Source organism: Mauremys mutica, unplaced genomic scaffold (assembly GCF_020497125.1).
Source record: "Mauremys mutica isolate MM-2020 ecotype Southern unplaced genomic scaffold, ASM2049712v1 Super-Scaffold_100054, whole genome shotgun sequence".
Taxonomy (NCBI): Eukaryota; Metazoa; Chordata; order Testudines; family Geoemydidae; genus Mauremys; species Mauremys mutica.
In genome coordinates, this window is record NW_025423258.1 from 4,010,163 (window position 1) to 4,024,539 (window position 14,377).

The 14,377-nt window shown below is 51.8% G+C and overlaps 4 non-coding genes across 4 annotated transcripts; 1 reads left to right on the forward strand and 3 right to left on the reverse strand.

The window, feature by feature from the left end:
- Positions 1-1,263: 1,263 nt before the first annotated feature.
- On the reverse strand, positions 1,264-1,345 carry TRNAN-GUU. Its single transcript has one exon. It is a non-coding gene; the product is annotated as a tRNA-Asn (tRNA).
- A 5,298-nt stretch (positions 1,346-6,643) lies between these two features.
- Positions 6,644-6,715, reverse strand: TRNAC-GCA. The gene has a single exon. It is a non-coding gene; the product is annotated as a tRNA-Cys (tRNA).
- A 2,026-nt stretch (positions 6,716-8,741) lies between these two features.
- TRNAS-AGA lies at positions 8,742-8,823 on the forward strand. Its single transcript has one exon. It is a non-coding gene; the product is annotated as a tRNA-Ser (tRNA).
- A 4,780-nt stretch (positions 8,824-13,603) lies between these two features.
- Positions 13,604-13,678, reverse strand: TRNAT-AGU. The gene has a single exon. It is a non-coding gene; the product is annotated as a tRNA-Thr (tRNA).
- Positions 13,679-14,377: the final 699 nt, after the last annotated feature.

The following is a 14,377-nucleotide window of genomic DNA, read 5'->3' on the forward strand; positions in this document are numbered from 1 at the left end:
AGGGCACCTGTCGCAAAGCCTGGGTCAGCTGACTCAGGGTTATGGGGCTTGGGCTGCAAGACTATAAAACTACAGGGCAGACAGATGGGCTTGAGCCCAACCTCTGAGACCCCACGAGGGGTGAGGGTTTCCGAACCCAGGCTTCAGTGTGAACACAAATATCTGCCCCACAGTTTTTAGCCTCTCGGCTTTAGCTTCATGAGCCCACATCAGATGGTCCAGGCCAGCCGTGCTGCCATCTTTATCCCAGGAGAGATGGACTCTAAGGGTCCGTCTCCACTGCAATGTCAGCCCAGGTGTGGCACGCTGTGCTCAAAGCAGCACCCTGGAAGCCCCATATTCACCGATCTTATATAATCCTGATACAGTTTGTACAAAGTCTGCCTGGTGAGGTATCATTTCAAAAGTCTTGGTCTGTTGAACATTAATATTGTGTTGGATTGTGTGTGTAGCATTGGCTGGGAAGTTTTGCTGTGTGTGTGTGACTGAGATGAGGTTGGGAAAGGCCCACCACCAGCCTTTCAGGTGTGACAATGGAGGAGCCAGACTCGCTGCTGGCCCATTAAAGGGATCCACACTGCCAAGGACTATCCCAGGAACCGTGTACAATGCAGACGTCTCCGAGATAGCACAGCGACAATGGACACTGCTTGACTCACATCCTAGCAAAGGGACTTCCTAGCCAGTTGGAAGAAACTATGAAAGGGGGGGTAGAGACATCATGAGTTAGCCTCTCTCCCCCACAACTCAACAGCTGGAAACACACCTGGATGACAAAACTGATTCAGAAATCAGAAGAGAATAATAATAGTACATTCAAACCAAAGTCCCCAAACAGACTAGTAGTGGTTTTTCAGCAGAAAATTTTCAGTTTGGGGAATTTTGTTTTCTGTCAGACGTTGCCAAGGGAAGCAGAGAGAAAATGGTTGAGTTGCCTCCTTCAGAACAGCTTGGCCTAGCCACTAGGTCTGGTTCACTGTTGTGGCCTTGCTCAGGTTGGGGATATTTTAATTATTTGGGGAGGTCCCAGGGTGTTTGGGGGAGATTATGAGGCTGTTCCCTTTTGAGATAAAAACTAAGAAATGCCGGACTAAAGAATTTTTTTTAGAAATCTGGGATTTAGACATTTTATTTGAAGCAATGGGGGGAGGCAGCTGAGATTCTGAGAAGGTTTTTGTTTGCAAGAAGCAACATTGTTTGATCTGTCATTGTACCAAGGGGGGAGATGGTTGTCTATAAAGGAGAGTGAAGACTAAATGCAGCCAATGAGGATGGGATTTGAACCCATGTGTGCAGAGCACAATGGATTAACAGTCCATCACCTTCACCACTTGGCCACCTCATCTAAGCTATCAAGAAGTGGACAGGAGGAGAAATCTAAGGCCGGCAGAGAGAGGGACACTAAGGAGTTTTTAAATACTAAGCGTAAGCAGGGGCTGAATGAGCTCCCCCCTCACATCTAGTGAGGAGCTGGGGGAAGACTTCAGGAACAGGCCGTGTTTGCATAGACACCCCTACTCTGCCTAGCTATGCAGCATGGTGGGGCCGCTTCCCCAAAATGACCAGTTTGGGATGGTGGTGGGTAACAAATCACTTTAGCATTGAGTGGAATGAAATGTTATTCTCCTTCCTGTACGAGCGAAGGGCAGCAGAACGTACCTAGGCCGTCCTGACGGAGGGGTGGGTGGGGGAGGAATCGCTCTCATTGGACTGCAGAGAAGTGATTGAGGCCGTCACCCTAACCCAGTGGTCCCCAAACATTTCACACTGCGCCCTCGTATCCATGGCTGTGGCCCCTCGGAAGCCGCGGTCGAGAACCGGGGCTGGGAGTGGGGCCGTTGCTTGCTGGGGAGAGGGGTGCGGACAGGGGTAAGGGGGTCGAGGCCGGGCTGGGAGCCAGGGGCCCAGGCTGAGGGTGGGGTTGGGGAAGAGCTGGGACAGAGTGGGGCTGAGTGGGGCTCCCTCCCGGCCCTCCATGGGGGCTGGCTCAGGCCCTGAGGTGCCCCCGTCAATCTTCCTCTGTGTCCCCCTAGGAGTCACGCCCCACATTTTGGGGACCACTGACCCCTACTCACTAAGCAGGGGCTAGTGATGCCAAAGCCCAGGGAAAGGGAGAACAAGTGCGGGGGCCCCAGCACCGGAACCCTGCCCCCCCCACTTCTGTGTGTGGCTCCGCCCCCTTCCACACCTTCCACCCACGGCCCCACCCACTGTCACCTCTGTTCCACCCCTTCCCCCACCGGCCCCACCCTGTCACTCCTCTACCCCGGCCCCGCTGCGGCCCCGAGACCAGAGAAGCTCTCTGCCCCTGCTGCAGCCCCCGGGCCGTAGCAGGGAGTGGGAGCTCCTCCAGCCCTGGGGCCACCGTGGGGGAGACTTTCCCAGGGGGGCCCAATTTGGCCAGGGCCCCTAGTCATGGGCCTCACTGTCCCCTTGGCGACGCAAGGTTTGGGGAGGCTGAGCCCCCCCGAGCCTCCATTACGAGCCACCCAGGCTACCTCTGCTCAGTGGGTGGCCAGTCTCCCTGTGTCTCTGCTGTTCGTGCTGGGGAGCCCGGCCGGCCTTAGGGGTGGGGCCCCCGGCAGCCGCCCAGGGCTCCAGGGGGTCAAAGGGCACCATGTGGCTGTGCAAAGCTGCTCACTGCTCTCCCCTGCCCCAATGCTCCTCCGTGGCCCCACAGAGGGTGGGGGGAGCGAGGAGCAGCACTATGTGCTCCCTGCGTCCTGGTCACTGTCCCCACCTGGGCTGGGCTGTGAGGGGAGCATCAGAAGCTGCTGCTCTCTGCCCTCCCCTGACGCAGCCCGGCTGAGGAAAGTGACCTGGATGCAGGGAGCTCAGATGATGTCCCTTCTCGCCCCCCTGCCCCTGCTAGGGAAGGCTGCTGTGTGGTGTCTCCATGGCTGCACTTTCAGTGATGCAGGTTTCTCTCTCCCATTGTTCCATGGGCAGCCTACTAGATTGCCTGGTGCTTTTCAACTGCAGTGTGAAGAATGTGTGTGTGTTGGGGAAGAGTGAGTGTGCTGAGCTAGGTAGGAGTGGATCATTATTATCCCTACTTGAAAGAGGGAGAAGCTACATGTGAGAAAGAAGAATTGACTTGTCTGAGGTCACACGGCCAGTCAGTGGCAGAGTTGGGAATAGGACCCAAGAGCCCTGATTTTCAAACTAACCATCGGATCTTGAATTTCAGACATTTAATGAACTGAATAAAGTGCTCTCACATGAGCTACAGACCAACAACAGTGTTAGAAGCGGGGTTCTGGGGGGAATCATGAACTGCTCAGAGACCATTAATGCAGAGAAGCAGCAAATTCCATCAAACATAGAACTGGTTCTGACTTATTTCCTTGGTCTTAAAAGAGAACAAGGACCTGAGTCTCCTCCCTGTCAATAACCCCCTGCTCAGCCAATCAGGGATAGAGACTGAGGATGGGAGGCTGAGGGTTCTCACCAGAGAGCCCAAAGGATGGCCCAGGTCACTGGTGGGGATCACTGCCCGAGCACTATTTCAGCCCCACATTTTTGTGTGGACCTCCCACAGTGGGAGCTGCAGAGCACTCCCCCGACACACACACACACACACACACACACACACACACACACACACACACACACACACACACACACACACACACACACACACACACCTACCCCTACCCCTACCCCTACCCCTACCCCTCCTGGTGTTGGGAGGGGAACAGGAGAAAGGACAAAAGAAGCAAGAGATAAAGAGAAAGGAGGGAGGAAAAGGTAAAATAAAAAGGACAAACCCCAATGTCCCCAGTGATTCTAAGGGACAAAATCCCAGGTGTGGAATAACATTCTGCCTCCTTAAGCTCATGTTTTCCATGCCTAGAATTCAACTCCCACCAGATGGATCAGACTGAACAGGTTTCAAACCTCCAGGAGGCTCTTACCTTCTAAACAGGGACGGCTGTTTTCTAGTAAAATCACTATGAGGGAAGGAGAAAACTCGAAAGAGGTTCCTCCTGGCGCTCACGTCCGTGAACCCGAATACTCCCTCAGTCCTCAAAGAGAGACCTGGAGAAGGAGACTTGCTGCAGCAAAGCCACAGGGGTCTCTGAGGTTTCCCTGGCCCCTCGCCTCTGGTCCTGCCTGGCTGATGTCAGCATCGCTCTGTGAGGTCACCACCTCCCCACCACCTTGGACCAATAGTCTGAGGTCCTGCAAAAGGCCTTTGTGATGTCACTGCCACACCCCTCCCTTGCTGGGCTAATGTCCTGCCCCTAGCCAGGCACTTTGGAGGTTTGAGCTGCTCCCTGTGGATCACCCCACTCACGGAGCGTTCGTTCTAGGCAGCAAGCCGGCTAGACAGGGAAACATCAGACGCTGCTCCCAATGCTACACTCAGTTTTTCAGAAATTATGGCCAGAAGAGACCATTAGAGCATCTAATCATATAATCATAGAATATCAGGGTTGGAAGGGACTTCAGGAGGTCATCTACTCCAACCCCCTGCTCAAAGCAGGACCAAACCCAACTAAATCATCCCAGCCAGGGCTTTGTCAAGCCTGAGCTTAAAGACCTCTAAGGAAGGAGATTCCACCACCTCCCTAGGTAACCCATTCCAGTGCTTCACCACTCTCTGAGTGAAAAAGTTTTTCCTAATATCCAACCTAAACTTCCCCCTCTGCAACTTGAGACCATTACTCCTTGTTCTGTCATCTTCTACCACTGAGAACAGTCGAGATCCATCCTCTTTGGAACCCCCTGTCAGGTAGTTGAAAGCAGCTATCAAATCCCCCCTCAGTCTTCTCTTCTGCAGACTAAACAAGCCCAGTTCCCTCAGCCTCTCCTCATCAGTCATGTGCTTCAGCCCCCTAATCATTTTTTGTTGCCCTCTGCTGGACTCTTTCCAATTTTTCCACATCCTTCTTGTAGTGTGGGGCCCAAAACTGGACTCAGTACTCCAGATGAGGCTTCACCAATGTCTAATAGAGGGGAACGATCACATCCCTCGATCTGCCGGCAATGCCCCTAATTATACAGCCCAAAATGCCGTTAGCCTTCTTGGCAACAAGGGCACACTGTTGACTCATAGCCAGCTTCTCGTCTACTGTAACCTCTAGGTCCTTTTCTGCAGAACTGCTTCCTAGCCATTCGGTCCCTAGTCTGTAGCAGTGAATGGGATTCTTCCGTCCTAAGTGCAGGACTCTGCATTTGTCCTTGTTGAACCTGATCAGGTTTCTTTTGGCCCAGTCCTCTAATTTGTCTAGGTCCCTCTGTATCCTATCCCTACCCTCCAGCGTATCTATCACTCCTCCCAGTTTAGTGTCATCTGCAAACTTGCTGAGGGTGCAGTCCACACCATCCTCCAGATCGTTAATGAAGATATTGAATAAAACCGGCCCCAGGACCGACCCTTGGGTCACTCCACTTGAAATTGGCTGCCAGCTAGACATGGAGCCGTTGATCACTACCCATTGAGCCCGACGATCTAGCCAGGTTTCTATCCACCTTATAGTCCATTCATCCAGCCCAGACTTCTTTAACTTGCTGGCAAGAATACTGTGGGAGACTGTATTAAAAGCTTTGCTAAAGTCAAGGGATAACACATCCACTGCTTTCCCCTCATCCACAGAACCGGTTATCTCCTCATAGAAGGCAATTAGGTTAGTCAGGCATGACTTGTCCTTGGTGAATCCATGCTGACTGTTCCTGATCACTTTCCTCTCCTCTAAGTGCTTCAGAATTGATTCCTTGAGGATCTGCTCCATGATTTTTCCAGGGACTGAGGTGAGGTTGACTGACCTGTAGTTCCCCGGATCCTCCTTCTTCCCTTTTTTAAAGATGGGCACTACAGTAGCCTTTTTCCAGTCATCCAGGACCTCCCCCGATTGCCATGAGTTTTCAAAGATAATGGCCAATGGCTCTGCAATCATATCTGCCAACTCCTTTAGCACCCTCGGATGCAGCGCATCCGGCCCCATGGACTTGTGCTCGTCCAGTTTTTCTAAACAGTCCTGAACAACTTCTTTCTCCACAGAGGGCTGGTCACCTTCTCCCCATGCTGTGCTGCCCAGTGCAGCAGTCTGGGAGCTGACCTTGTTTTTGAAGACAGAGGCAAAAAAAAGCATTGAGTACATTAGCTTTTTCCACATCCTCTGTCCACTAAGTTACCTCCCTCATTCAGTAAGGGGACCACACTTTCCTTGACTTTCTTCATGTTGCTAACTTACCTGAAGAAACCATTTTTGTTACTCTTAACATCTCTTGCTAGATGGAACTCCAAGTGTGATTTGGCCTTCCTGATTTCACTCCTGCATGCCTGAGCAATATTTTTATACTCCTCCCTGGTCATTTGTCCAATCTTCCACTTCTTGTAAGCTTCTTTTTTGTGTTTAAGATCAGCAAGGAATTCACTGTTAAGCCAAGCTGGTCGCCTGCCATATTTACTATTCTTTCTACACATCAGGATGGTTTTTTCCTGCAACCTCAATAAGGATTCTTTAATCCTTTAGAGGATTGGAACTGATTTCAGTGAAGGGACATGTTTGTTAGGTTTTTATGCATTTGCACAGGAAAACATTGAGTGTTTTTATTCATTTCAGGGATCCCTATTCAGTGGAACTCCTGAACATAATGGAAATGCCATTATTTTTGTTGAAGGACGAGGTTTGTAAGAGGGCACTTGGATTTGAACCAAGGACCATTTGAACTGCAGTCAAACACTCTACCACTGAGCTATACCCCCATGACTGCTGTGTAGGTAAGTCAGAGATCTTAAAGATTTAGAAGGACAGGCCCTGCCTCAGGGATCTCCTGTTCTGTTCCCAGACCACAGTGCTTTTAAAAATGGGGTTTGATTAAACTTATAGATCCATGTAAACACCACAGCTTGCACACCCACCCACATAGCTTCCCCCAGTGACATAGCTACCACCTCTCGGGGAGATGGATTAACTACACGGATGGGACAGCTCTCTCCCCTCCGCTTAGAGCATCTTCATTATTTATGAATAGGTGGGAAATAACCTCCTGAATGGACAGTAACCAATTTATCAAATATTGCTGGGTCTGCATTCAATGTGGGTACCTGGTCGTATTGGCTGGGTCAGTAGGAGCATTGCCGGCAGATCGAGGGAAGTGATTATTCCCTTCTATTTGGCACTGGGGAGGCCACATCTGGAGCATTGCGTCCAGTTTTCGCCCCCCCCCACTACAGAAATAAATTGGAGAGAGTCTAGGGGAGGGCAACAAAAGTGATTAGGGGGCAGGGGACTTACGAGGGGAGGCTGAGGGCAGGGCCGCCCAGAGGGGGGGCAGGGGGGGCAATTTGCCCCCGGCCCTGCAGGGCCCCCAGGAGAACACAGGATTCTAGAGTATTGCAACTTTTTTTTATGGAAGGGGCCCCTGAAATTGTTTTGCCCCAGGCCCCCTGAATCCTCTGGGTGGCCCTGCCCCCTCCACCCCCTTCCCTCGTTCTCCTCCCTCCGAGGCCCCACCTGTGCTCCGCCCTCACTCCCATTGGCCACTTCCCACCCCCGCTCTTCCACTGTGGCTGAGGCCTGCTGGTCGACCTTCCGCTCGCTCCTCTCCTCCCTGAAGGCCTCCTGGTGCCTCTCCACCCCCTACCCCAAGGCCTGCCTGCTGCCCCCACCTCTCTGCCCCTCCCCTGAGACCCGCCCTGCCCACCGCCCCCACCTCTCTGCCCCTCCCCTGAGACCCGCCCTGCCCACCGCCCCCACCTCTCTGCCCCTCCCCTGAGACCCACCCTGCCCACTGCCCCCACCTCTCTGCCCCTCCCCTGAGACCAGCCCTGCCCACCACCCCCACCTCTCTGCCCCCTCCCCTGAGACCCGCCCTGCCCACCGCCCCCACCTCTCTGCCCCTCCCCTGAGACCCACCCTGCCCATTGCCCCCACCTCTCTGCCCCTCCCCTGAGACCGGCCCTGCCCACCGCCCCCACCTCTCTGCCCCTCCCCTGAGACCCGCCCTGCCCACCGCCCCCACCTCTCTGCCCCTCCCCTGAGACCCGCCCTGCCCATCGCCCCCACCTCTCTGCCCCTCCCCTGAGACCCGCCCTGCCTTCCGCCCCCACCTCTCTGCCCCTCCCCGTAGACCCGCCCTGCCCACTGCCCCCACCTCTCTGCCCCTCCCCTGAGACCCGCCCTGGCCACTGCCCCCACCTCTCTGCCCCTCCCCTGAGACCCGCCCTGCCCCCCGCCCTCACCTCTCTGCCCCCTCCCCTGACACCCGCCCTGCCCACCGCCCCCACCTCTCTGCCCCCCCCGAGACCCGCCCTGCCCACCGCCCCCACCTCTCTGCCCCTCCCCTGAGACCCGCCCTGCCCACCTCTTTCCTCAGTCGTCTGTTGTTATTCCTTGAAACATCAAGGATGGAATTAAAAGCTGAGTTTACTCCAGGGTGAGGAAAGAAAGGAGCCACCAACCCCCTGACAAATCTCAGTGCCCCAGAGAAAACCTGCCCCCTGCTATTGCAATCACTGCTGTGCTGGGGATATGCCAGGAAAGGGACTGTCTGAATGATCAAGGCAGGAAATGGACAACAATCTACAACAACGTCATTACCACAAACACACTCTAACCATGCTCCAGCAAGAAGGGAAATGAGCAGGAATTCTTGCAGTTCAGCCATGGACACACTTACACAAGGGCACAGCAGTGTGTGTGCTGTGGAAGCTGCTCTGAGGAAACAACTGGAATTGATCACTCAGTGAGAACAGAACTAGAGTGCAGTGAGAGACACATCTTAACCAAGTAGTTGTGGCTGAGTGGTTAAGGCGGTGGACTAGAAATCCATTGGTGTCTCCCTGCCCAGGTTCGAATCCTGCTAACTACAGAGAAAGTTGTGGTTCTTTAGTTTCAAGGGAGCTGGGTCTTGTCTCACACTCAAGCTGTGTCTACACTATTGGGTAATTTGGCTTTAAAGTGTTTTAATTAAACAGCTGTTGCATGTCCACACTATGCCCCTTGTGTCACCAGAGCACATCCACGCTAGAATCTTGGATGGCCACAGAGAGCAGTGCACTGTGGGTAGCTGTGCAACTGGCTGCAGGGTGTTTTGGGAAGGGTTTGCAGTGCCTCATGGGCCGGTACAGCATCACATGATGCAGGTTTCTCAATCCCACCGTTCCATGGGCATCTTACTAGATTGCCAGCTGCTTTTCAACTGCAGTGTGCGTGGCGGGGTAGAGACTGTGTGCGTTGCGGGGTAGAGACTGAGTGTGTGTGTGGGGAGAGGGAGTGTGTCGCACACTGTCTCTATGTTCAGACAGCTGCTGCAAGCAACCAGTCCTGAGGCAGGGGGAGGGGGCAGCCCCAACATCAGCCCCCGCTTCCCTCACTGGCTCAGCTGAGCACAGCAGCCTCTGTCACACGCACACACACACACACACACACCGCTGCTGCTGAGCTCTGTGTTAGGGGTGCTGGAACAGGGGGTTTAGAGGGCCGTGGCCCCACCACTCTTAACTGGCTGTTAGGACAAATGATGGAGGGGGGAAAGGGGGAGTCTGGGGGGGGAGAGGCATTCTGTGGGTGTGGCCTCGGGGGGAGAGGTGGTGTGAGTGTGGGTCCTTGGGGAAGGGGTGTCATGGGAGTGCCACAGTTCAGACAATAGTGACCCCCCCACTGTAAGGAAGCTCCCGCCGCCCCTGCTCTGTGTTGGTAGCGCGGGAGAGAGCAGCGTTCCAGGGCAGTGATTTGCTCCCCGGGGCTCCACCAGGCTTGGGAGGCTGTAGGGAGCCCTGGGCCCTTTAAATCACCAGCCTGGGGAAGCCGGGCCGGGCTGGCACAGCATACCCGCTCTTGCCAGTACCCCATACCGGAATGTACCAGCTTACGTTCACTTCTGGAAGGTCCTCGCGTGGATCAATAACTGGTTAAAAGCCAGGAAACAAAGGTTAGGAATAAATGGACAGTTTTCAGGATGCAAACAGGTAACTAGTGGTGTCTGTACTGGGACTAGTCAACATCTTCATAAACGATCTGCTGAACAGCGAGGTGACAAAATGTGCAGATGATCCAAAACTAAAGAGGATAGTTAAGTCCAAAGCAGACTGGGAGGAGCTAAAAAGAGATTTCACAAAACTAGGTGAAAGGGCAACAAAATGGCAGATGAAATTCAATGTTGATTAATGCAAAGTGATGCACATTGGCAAACATAATCCCAACTCTACATATAAAATGACGGAATGTAAAATAGCTGTTCCAGCTCAAGTGAGTGTGGAAGCCAGTAAATAATTAACAAGGATTTGAAGAGATCTTAATGAATGTTAGTTAGTATGAGTTAGGCTAACTGTGACCCTGGTGACGTAAGATTTGTGGAAGCAAGATAATGTAAGACAAAGTGAACTGTGTGACAGTTATTACGACCTTGCAATATGCAGTCTTGCAGTCTTGTTTTTTCTAGTGAGATAGCAGAAAAGCTTATGTATAAACAAAATGTATTTGTTGCTTTTTATTGTCTCCATGATTGCACCAAATTGTCTGTAACAAAGGTATAAAGGCTTGATGTAATTGTTTACCAGGGGCGAGACCTGTCCAGGACCCTGTGTCCTATGGCACTCTCTCCCTCCATGGTAATTACTGGAGTAAATAATAAAGTATTTGATTTTGCTGCACCCAAACAAAAATCGAGAACTAAGTTTTTCTTCGACATGAGAGATCTTGGAGTCACTGTGGCTAGTTCTCTGCAAACATCCACTCAATGTGCAGTGGCAGGCAAAAAGCGAACAAAATGTTGGGAATCATTAAGAAAGGGATAGAGAATAAGAGAGAAAATCTTATTGCCACTGTATAAATCCACGGTACGCCCATATCTTGAATACTACATGCAGATATGGTCACTCCATCTTAAAAAAGATGTATTGGAATTGGAAAAGGTTCAGAAACGGGTATGGAGTGTCTGCCATATGAGGAGAGAATAATAAGACTGGGACTTTTCAGCTTGGAGAAAAGCTGACTAAGGGGAAATATGCTAGAGGTCTATAAAATCATGACTGGTGTGGGGAAAGTAAATAAGGAGTGTTACTTATTCCTTCTCATAACACAAGAACTAGGGGTCACCAAATGAAATTAATAGGCAGCCCGTTTAAAACAAACAAAAGGAAGTATTTTTTCACACAATGCACAGTCAACCTGCGGAACTCCTTGCCAGAGGAGGTTGTGAAGGCCAAGACTATAACAGGGTTCAAAAAAAGAGCTAAATCGATTCATGGAGGACATGCTCTGAGCCAGGCTGGGCAGGGATGGTGTCCCTAGTCTCTGTTTGCCAGGAGCTGGGAATAGGTGACAGGGGATGGGTCACTTGGTGATTCCCTGTTCTGTTCATTCCCTCTGGGGCACCTGGCTTTGGCCGCTATGGGAAGACAGGATACTGGGCGAGATGGACCCAGTCTGACCCAGTCTGGCCGTTCGTACGTCCTTACGTCCTTATGCTCCTTTCATACAGATGCCTGGGATTCTGCCTCACAATGTGTCCCTGAGGTCTCAGCCAAAATGCCCAGACAGGCAAACACTCTGGGCTCCTGAACCCTCTGCCCCCCACCTAGTGCCTATGGCTCATCCTTGACCCTTACTGCTGCTCCTTGCTGTAGACTGTGAGAGGAGCGGAGGCAGCGCAGGAGCCTTCGGGGGACGCAGATCTGAGGCTTTGGGGAGACACATTGTCTGAGACATCAGAGCGCTGCAAACCCTGCAGCCACCCCCTCAATCCGGGGCCTGTTCCAGCCCTGAGTCTGGGCTGCAGCGATCCCTCCCCCAGAGCAGGGCGCCCACAGATAACAGCCTGGAAATAGGCGTCTGACACTAATTCCTGTTCTCCCTGACAGGGCCTCTCCTAGACCAAGTGCCTCTCCCAGGCAAGACGTGTCTTCGGTGCCCCCCGGCCCATATGTTAAAATTTTGAATATCTTATTTTTCATTGCATTTGTAGCTCAGCTCATGATTTTGACGCACAATTTCGATGCATGATTTTCTCTGTCATATAAGATGATAAATTTGCAGGCTAGGTTCTGTAAACCTGTATTTATTCATGCCATATATAAGCAAATAAAACAAATGCATTTTCTTTAAGCACATAGAAACTTTTTAATTTTGACAGTAACTGAAATGTACTAACATCTAGAAATGGAACTGTCACTAGCACAGGATGGGCCGGTATTAAATAGTGTTACAGTCGGAGACAGACAGCATTAGGATGTTAACCCCAGGCCTTTAGTTGAAAGGTCGCTTCTCTCGCCTTTCCCCCATGAACTGAAGCGCAGCATTACAGAGATCCAAAGATTGGCCAATCGCATGTCCAAGTGCTAAAATAGCAAGCGATGTCGGTCTCTCATTGGTCATCAGCGACTGAAGATGTGGTTTAATGAGCCGGAGCTTCAAGGCGAGGGTGGCTCTGTCCACTGCCTTCCGTTGCGCTGCTGGGTCCCAAGTCCCTGGTGGCCAATATGTGACGCTGGGAGAAGAGAGTGGGGTGGCAAGTGGCGGCAGGACTTTTGCCACCAGGGTCTAGGTGCCCAACTTCCTCCTGGTACTGCTGGCCCCCCGTCGCCTTCAGGAAACCCAGGAACTAAGGCAGGAATAGGGCGAGGAAGCAAGTAAAGCCGAGCAAGGAAGGTAAAAGTGAATCTTGTCTTCATGGGCCGCTCGCAATGATGTCCTTTTTCTGTGCCACAGCTGACAACAACATCCCAGACAGAAAAGCAGGAGGCCAAAAAGAAACCGAGCAGCTGCTGAAGTAGTTCAGTTGGGAGCGTGCTAGACTAACAGGCTCGTCTATCCCCCTGTGGGACACAGGGCTCAGGGGTCCCACTGTTCAGGTTGCATCCCATAGATCCCATCACAGACTTTCAACAACCACAGCAGATGTTCACTGAAACAGTGAGAGAGATGGCAAAATAGTGATCTCCAGGGCCTGCAGACATCAAACTATCAGGAATTCTGCGCAGAGAGGACCCTGCAAGTGGAAAATGCCTTTGGAAAAGACCCTTCTGTCCCCAGCTGTGGTCGTACAGTGCTTAGTGCTCTGCGTTGTGGCCTCAAGAGCCATGGATGCAAGTTGAGTTATGGTGACCTTTTCCTTGTCTCCACGTTTCTTAGGTGCCTTCTTCCAACACTTGTCAGAAAAAACGACTGGTTTCTTTTGGAAGCATTTGCATTGCAAGGCAGAGGCAGTCCTCTCTGTTTCCTCAAAAGATTGACCAAAAGGTGGGAGGAGTGGGCACATTTGGCAAGGCACCACTGGGTGCTGCATCTCTAACCTCCACTTTACCTGGCAGGTGTCTCTGGAACTTTTCTCCCAGCGGCTCCATTTTTCATCAGTGACAATCAAAAGGAAGATGACATGACATCTGTGTGCAGACATCCCCAGCGAATCACAAGGACGTGTGGCGCAGGCTCTCGTGTTGCAGCAATTGCAGTTGAAGCAACCACCATGCTAATGCCAGTCACAGCAGCCTTTTCATCAACTCCAGGCTTGTGATTTGATTCTTTCCAATGCTTCTCTCCAAAGAAGCCTTTTCCTTAGCAAGCAATTACTTGGATACCAAGGGAGGTCTCTTCTGTTTCCCGGAAAGACAAAGGAAAATGTGAGCAGAGGAGTTGAAAGCCATAGAACAAGGCACCACTGGGAGTTGAACCCAGGATCTCCTGTTTACTAGACAGGTGCTTTAAGCCAGCTAAGCCATGGTGCCTGCCTCAAGAAAGTATTTGCCACTGTTCCATTTGATGGTCCAGGACAACACCTGCAAATTCCAAACTACAGACATTCCCCATTTCCCTCAAGACTTGCAAGGAAGAACTGGCAGGCCAAGCCAGGATCTCCTAGTTACTAGGAAGACACTTCAACCAGCTCTTCCCAAAGATCATTATCCAGAGACCTTTAAACAGCCACTGCAGATGTTCACCAACAAAGTGATGCCAAAATGGAGTTCTCCACTGCCTGCAGCCATCACACTACCAGGAGTTCTGTGCACAGAGAGGCCCCTGCTGGTGGGAAAAGGCTTTGGTAGAGACTCTTCTGACACCACCCGTTCTCATATAGTGTTTAGCGCTCTGTGTTGCGGCTTCAGCATCCACAGATGCCAGTTCAATTGGGGGACATTTTTCCTGTCTCCACATTTGTCTAATGGCTCCTTTCAACACTTGTCACCAAAAAGACCTGTTTCTTTTGCAAGCGATGTACAGCTAGGCAAAGGCAGTCTTCTCCATTTCCTCAAAAGATCACCAAGCTGTGGGGAGAGGAGACACATTCAGCCAAGCTGGATGCTGAATCTCCTCTTTATTCAGCAGGTGTCTGTGAAGGACACAAATCTCCACTGTGTAGAGGTCAACAATAGGAGTTTATTACACACAGTGCTGGTGGAGTGGGCTTATTAGGCTCAGAGACACTG